The sequence below is a fragment of the Littorina saxatilis genome, linkage group LG17 (assembly GCF_037325665.1).
Source record: "Littorina saxatilis isolate snail1 linkage group LG17, US_GU_Lsax_2.0, whole genome shotgun sequence".
Taxonomy (NCBI): Eukaryota; Metazoa; Mollusca; class Gastropoda; order Littorinimorpha; family Littorinidae; genus Littorina; species Littorina saxatilis.
In genome coordinates, this window is record NC_090261.1 from 54,011,287 (window position 1) to 54,018,786 (window position 7,500).

The window sequence follows — 7,500 nt, forward strand, 5'->3', positions numbered from 1 at the left end:
ACTTGACAATGATTCAATCATCTGACAGGTCTTGACTTGGGTTTGAGGGGAAAGGGGGGGGGGGTATTGGGAGTGCAGTTCTTTACTGAGCGAATATAGTCACGTCCTGTCTGGCTTATTATGTTGTGCTTATTAAAAACTATACAGAGAATAAGAAAGGTTCATAGTTATAGATTTCTGAATGAGTCTCTCTCTCTCCCCCCCCCCCCTCTCTCTCGCTCTCTCTCTCTCTCTCTCTCTCTCTCTCTCTCTCTCTCTCTCTCTCTCTCTCTCTCTCTCTCTCTCTCTCTCTCTCTCTCTCTCTAGAGCATCGAGCATGCAAGCTGTAGATTACGGTGTACCACAAGGATCGGTATTAGGACCTCTGCTCTTCTCAATATATGTTAATGACCTCCCCCTTTATATTCAACATTTATGTGAACTTTTTGCAGATGATACCACAATTCACTCCAGTAACAAAAATTTAACTCGCTTATCAGAATCCCTCCAAGGAAGTCTAAACCAGCTGACAGAATGGACTGACCTAAATCACATGTCTCTTAACCCAAAGAAAACCAAATATATGATAATTACAACTAGACAAAAACGACAGAATTTTACCTCCACTGGTCCCGATTTAATGATTGACGGCAATATAGTGGAAAAAGTCGACCATCACAAAGTTCTAGGTGTCCACATCGATAACAACCTGTCTTGGTCAACTCACATTGAACAACTTAGTAAATTAGTGTCAAAGAAAGTGTACCTCTTATCTAGAATTAAACACTTCCTTAATTGTCAAGCCAGGAAGTTATTTTTCACTGCTCATATTCAGTCTCTTATTGATTACGCATCCACTCTATGGGACTCTGCAAGTGATAATTCCCTAAAGCTACTCAGCAGATTACACAAAAGAGCGCTAAAAGTAGTATTACTCAAACAGACTACTCTCACCGACTCAGACTACATCAACATAGGGGTCCTACCTCTAAAGTCAAGAATGAATTACAACAAAGGAATAATGATGCATAAAATTATGACAGAAAATGCACCCGAAACCATTTGTTCAAAGTTCTCTTTGAAGAATTCGCACCACTTTATAAAACTAAACACTCCTCTTCCTAGGATAGACCTATTTAAATCAAGTCTTGTTTATTCAGGAAGCAGCCTCTGGAACGCTCTTCCTGACGCCCTGCGGCAATCCACCAACACGGATTCTTTTAGAACCAAATATTCTTTCCATTTAATGAACTCTATGAACAAATAAACTTGATTGGTATGTTTTCTTTGTATACAGTTGTTCATTATCGGAATTATGGTTTATTGTGACAAAATCACGAAGATTTGGCTCTGTAATACATTGTTTTGCTGAGCTAATGTATTGTTGGGTTACTTTCCGTTTATCTTCATTGCTTTACACCCAATTTTGAACACTACCTTATGATCTACAATGCTTCTACATAATGCGCTTCATGTACATAAACTTATATGTTCTACCATTAATGTTTTTATGTAACTTTTTTTTTCTTTTTCTCCCTAGTCATAGTTATAGTAAAATTTAATAGTTTAGTCCCTCTTTAGGGCGAGGGCCAAATGCAAAAAAGCATATCTATGCTTATTCTTGTCACCCTCGAAAAATAAAGATTTGTCATTGTCATTGTCATTGTCATTGTCATTGTCTCTCTCTCTCTCTCTCTCTCTCTCTCTCTCTCTCTCTCTCTCTCTCTCTCTCTCTCTCGTCCAGACTACTAGACTCCCATGAGGGCTTTTAACGTAATAAGCTCTCTCTCTCTCTCTCTCTCTCTCTCTCTCTCTCTCTCTCTCTCTCTCTCTCTCTCTCTCTGTGTCTCTCTTACGCTCCCCCCCCTCCCCCCGGAGAATGATACAAATTAATTGGTAAACAAAAATACAGTTTTCCCACTCCTTGCAAAATAAATCAGGGAAACTTTGTATTTGTTTTTTGTAAATGGACAGATGCATGAGGCATGACTGAAAGCCCTAATTGGTGCTCCGTGCATCTGGATGTTAGAAATCCAGTAACTTTTAGGGGAAAATACATGTACCAGCTGCTCTACGCATACGCGCTACAGCAGAATCCATCTATTGTCCACTAAGAAGACTAAAAATGTGACTAACATTCACATGTTTCTCGCATTACAAAAATCCGCCTCTACAACTCCTTTGACCAAGAGAACAGACGACAGGCAACAGTACATCCATGAATCGTCGACGATGTCTACCATAATGTAAATGAATGAGACATTTGTCTCATTGTGGGGCCCAAGGACTGTTATGCCGGGGTGGAAGTAGAGATAAGCGCCTACTTCCCAAGAAATGCTCCATATGGCTTCGTGTCTCCAAACACCTCTGACAGTCAAATCCAGCTCCTGGCCTTCACGTGGCGGGCCCTGTCTTCGACTAACAGGAGAAGGGATGCAGGCGGGTCACTGGCGCCTTAAAACCAGCTGCTTCGGGCAGATGGGGCTCGTCAACCTTGGATGGCCCCTCCATCCATTTCATCTTTTAAGTCCAATTTGAAAACTCACTTGTTCCAACAACACTACGGATAGTTCCTTAGTATATAGAGTCTGGGGATGTGAGATGTGCATGATGTGTTGTTTGAATCTGACAGTGATTGTATGATTTTTGTATACATGTATTGTTGTCACGCGCTTTGAACTTCTGATAAGGCGCTTTATAAATGCCCGTTATTATTATTATTATTATTATTATCTAGGAGAAGGACAACTCCGATTTCAAAACCCGCACTGCCTTGTGTGCGCCTTGGGAAAGGCAAAGGCTACGAGAAGGAAAACTTCGACAACAAACCCGGGTAGAGTGGACTCGACAGCCCAGCAAGGCAGCTACTCTTGGGGAGGAGGCAACCCTGAGTAAGAACCTCAACCACCGAAGACGGAAGACAGCAGCCAACTTGGCGTGGGGAGAAAATCGGCTGTCTACGCTTTCACGATAATAAAAAAAGACTAAGAAACATCGAACGCAGAAGAAGAAGAAGTCTCATTGTACAGCCCAACAATGTGTGTCACACCTGTGTGTCACGCCTGTGTGTCACACCTGTGTGTCACGCCTGTGTGTCACACCTGTGTGTCACGCCTGTGTGTCACACCTGTGTGTCACGAAAGTGTGGGATGATGATCGGTGACACAGGAAGTCGCTTGAGATCAGGCTGAAATTAATCTCAGTGGTTTTTTTAAATATACTTTTTTTCCTTCGTCCCTGTGTGTATATTGACCCCCATAGCAAAGCTTTAACAAAATATGACAAATCATTGCACTCCGAAGGGTACCCTTTCACTATAAAAACAGATCCAAAAACAAAGAGATTGCCAACGTTTCAAAATTGATTCTATCAAGATAAGTTTGGTGTGAATATTTGTTTGTCTGTTCACTTGAAAGACCGTTGGGTCGAAATATCTGTGAATGTATTGTTTTGTCAATAACGAACGTTCCAACAACCTACCTTTCTTGTTTTTTGATTCTATTAAAACAGGTTCAACAAATACTATTATAATGCTTTTCGAAGTCCCTGCGGCGATTCCTAAACTAGCGGTCCGTCCACTAAGACAGTCTCCTTCCTTACCATATCCCATTGAGATTCAATACAGCAGGGAGTCTTTTGGGCATGTAAATCTTTCACACGCTTGGTGGATTTCCTGCAGGCAGTCAAAAACCACGTTTTCCCTTCTCTAAGGTAGAGTACCCGAAATTTTCCTGTGACCGTAAAATCGGCATGGATATCATCAGATTTAACGTAAAGAATGTCTGTATCGATCATGCAGATTGCAAACACAGGTGTTTGGAAGTGGACCTAGGTCTCCTAGGGTGAACGACTGTGAGACCGAGGTCCATTAGAAACTTCAAAACTTTATTATTCAAAATACACTAAACACTACGGTCAATAGCTGAGTCAGTGACATGTAAATCGCTTCCACGCTTTTCGGAATGCCTGCAGCGATTTTTAAACCCCGTTGTCCCTGTCGCGATTAAGACGTCTTCGTACCTGAAAGTCGTCGACTAAGATCCAGAACCAGGGTTTATAGTCCCTGAACCTCCGTTCCTCTGTCATCAAATCGTCAGCTGTAAATAGTAACCAGCGTCTTTATGGACCATGGAGACTGTAAATACACGTGTTCATCAGTGGACCTTGGACTCCTAAGATTGAATGTCTTTGAGATGACCAAGCTGTGGCCAGGTTTTCCTTACAAGATTCAAGATCACGAAATTTAATAGATAGCAAACTTGATGACAGCTAATCAAAAATTACACATTTGTATCAACCACTGACTAATATTTATTGACACGTAAATCTATTTCACGCTTTCTTGCGTCCCTGCAGAGAGCACTATAAGCCATAATTCCTGAGACCAACGTGGACAATTTCCGTGTCCCCGATGACTCAAACCAGCAGGTAGTCCCTAGACCTCTATTCCTATGCCATCAAATCGTCAGATGTAACGTAACCAGTGTGTTTATCGACTCTTTAGACTGTACATACACGTGTTTGTCGTTAGGCCAAGGTCTCCTGGGGCGTTGGGACGACATAGTTATGGCCAGGTTTTGTTGCTGGCCCACGAACGACTCTGTTGCTGTCTGGAGAGTGCTCTTTATTGCGCGTTAAGCTCGAGCAGACCACCTGCGACTTGTATTAATGTCAAAGCTGCGTTTGCGTCAAACTACAAGACTGCGTTTGCGTCAAACATCAAGGCTGCGTTTGCGTCATTCCCGCTTGATGATTTTTGTTTTCATTGACAACAAATTGCCTCGGTCGATAACACTAAACTTACTCAATTTAAAATGCTGTCAAATCAAGCAATTCATATTAAAAGGTAGAATTTTGACGCGATTGTCCCTGCGTTTGGTCTGGCCTTGTGTTGGTGTGATTTCGAGAAAGAAGAAGGCAACAGAAATTGTCTACTGTTTTAGCTTCCATGTAGTAAGTTCTTGACAAACGTACGGTAAGGTAAAAGCACTTACGCAAAAGCTGCTGATAGCCGTAACGGTGCACAAATCAGTGTTGACAATTCCAAGCCCTAGTCATTCAGTAAAACCTTCTGACACAAACCCCGCGCGAGAGAACCTAAGTTGAACATGACCTGCCAAACATGTAAACTTTATGTATTACGTACAACACACTTTGCTTGACGTCTTGACTTTACTTTACTTTACTTTACCACCCCATTCCAGCACTTAATCCCCCAAATAACGGTCAGTATACCCACCAATTCCAGCACTTAATCCCCCAAATCACGGTCAGTGTACCCACCAAATCCAGCATTTTAATCCCCAAAATAACGATCAGTATACCCACCAATTCCAACACTTAATCCCCAAATAACGGTCAGTATACCCACCAATTCCAGCACTTAATCCCTCAAATCACGGTCAGTATACCCACCAATTCCAACACTTAATCCCCAAAATCACGGTCAGTGTACCCACCGAATCCGGCATTTCATTCCCCAAATAACGATCAGTATACCCACCAATTCCAGCACTTAATCCTCCAAATAACGGTCAGTATACCCACCAAATCCAGCATTTCATTCCCCAAATAACGGTCAGTATACCCACCAATTCCAGCACTTAATCCCTCAAATCACGGTCAATACACCCACCAAATCCAGCATTTCATTCCCCAAATAACAATCAGTATACCCACCAATTCCAGCACTTAATCACCCAAATAACGGTCAGTATACCCACCAAATCCAGCATTTCATTCCCCAAATAACGGTCAGTATACCCACCAATTCCAACACTTAATCCCCCAAATCACGGTCAGTGTACCCACCAATTCCACCACTTCATTCCCCGAATCACGGTCAGTATACCCACCAATTCAAACACTTCATTCCCCGAATCACGGTCAGCATACCCACCAATTCCACCACTTCATTCCCCGAATCACGGTCAGTATACCCCAAGGCTACCTGCATGCTATAGTGGCACGCTTTCCAGTCGTATTACTTCGATTTCATCACGTATTGAGAGATAACACTAAGTCCGAACTGCAATACCTAATGGCGTGGTCAAACAGCAACAGGAGCGCGTTGGTATCAAAATCAAACAGGCACTATCTCAGCCCACACATACATATCTACATCACAGACTGTAATCACAATTATCTTCCGTTAACTCTTCAGCCTTCCTCCCCATCATTTCCGTCAATTTGTTCCTACTTCTTCAATTCTTGTAAGCTGCCGTATCAGGTTGTAGCACCAGTGTCATTCGCGCTGGCTGGTCAATGCAATGGAGTTGACGGTCATCGGCATTGGCCGAAATCATGGACACAGAATACCATAGATAGCAATGCCAATGGAAGTTAGTTGCTGATACATGTATCTACACACTCTCGTGTGCCGTGCCCCCCACCCCCTCCCCTCTTCCCCCATCCGCCCGTGTCTGTGTGTGCCTCTTTGTGGATATCTGTCGGTCTGTTTGTCTGCCTGTCTGTCTGTCATGTCTCTCTCCTTCTCTCTCCCCCTCTCTCTCCCCCTCTCTCTTTGTCTCTCTCTCTCTCTGTCTTTGTCTCTGTCTTTGTCTCTCTCTCTCTCTCTCTCTCTCTCTCTCTCTCTCTCTCTCTCTCTCTCTCTCTCTCTCTCTCTCTCTCTCTCTACCTCTCTGTGTCTGTCTGTCTGTCGGTCTGTCTGTCTCTCTATTTGTCTTTCTCTGTCTCTCTTTCTCTCCTCTTTGTGCAGTTCATATTTTCCTCAAGTCATATTCTACATCTCATGGACGTCCATAGCCAGACAAATAAAATATACGCAACCGTGAAACAAGGAGTTATATATTACCATAGCTCTTTGCGTTCAAGCCCGTTAGTTGCATCAAGAGTGTAAAAGCGACAGTAAAGTCAACAGTAAAGTCATGCTCAAGTCTCATACCTGTGTGGCCAGCGACGCAACAGCGCTCAGCCTCCGTCGTCAAGGTGGAATGATGACCAGAGGTCAAACGGGGAGGAAACGATGACCGCTCGCCACCAGATCAGGGATAACACCAATATGGTGCTAAGTGAAATTTGGTCCTGGTGTAGAAGAGCATTGGGAAGGAGTGCATGGGGATTTACGAGATTGGGATTGGCCAGCAATGTGCATGGCGCGAAGTGAAATTGGGTCCTGGCGTAGCAGGCCAACGGAATGGGGATTTGCAAGATTGGGACTGGCCAGCAACGTACATGGCGCGAAGTGAAATTGGGTCCTGGCGTAGCAGACCAACGGCATGGGGATTTACGAGATTGGTCTTGGCCAGCAACGTGCACGGCGCGAAGTGAAAAGTCTGTCCAGGTATCGCAGACGAAGAGAAGAGGAGAAGAGTGCAAAGTTATGTAAGATTGAATGGTTGGTCTTGACCAGCAGCAGTACAGATTCGTGTTGATCACGTGTGAGAGCTCGTTGTCTTAGGTCGCTGTGAAGGTTGAACGTGAGGTCGTGAGGGCGCATGGTCCAGCCATGATGATGTTTGCAACCTGAAAACGAATAGAGAGAAAGAAAGGTCAATTGTT

General features: G+C 43.5%; 1 protein-coding gene across 1 annotated transcript in view; it reads right to left on the reverse strand.

Annotated features, from left to right (window-relative positions):
* LOC138953975 (helix-loop-helix protein delilah-like) overlaps positions 1-7,500 on the reverse strand; it is a 32,834-nt gene that overhangs the window by 1,310 nt on the left and 24,024 nt on the right. Inside the window, exon 2 of the mRNA XM_070326002.1 lies at positions 6,884-7,464. The gene's annotated coding sequence lies outside the window, so the exon portion shown is untranslated. The remainder of the gene's footprint in view (positions 1-6,883; positions 7,465-7,500) is intronic.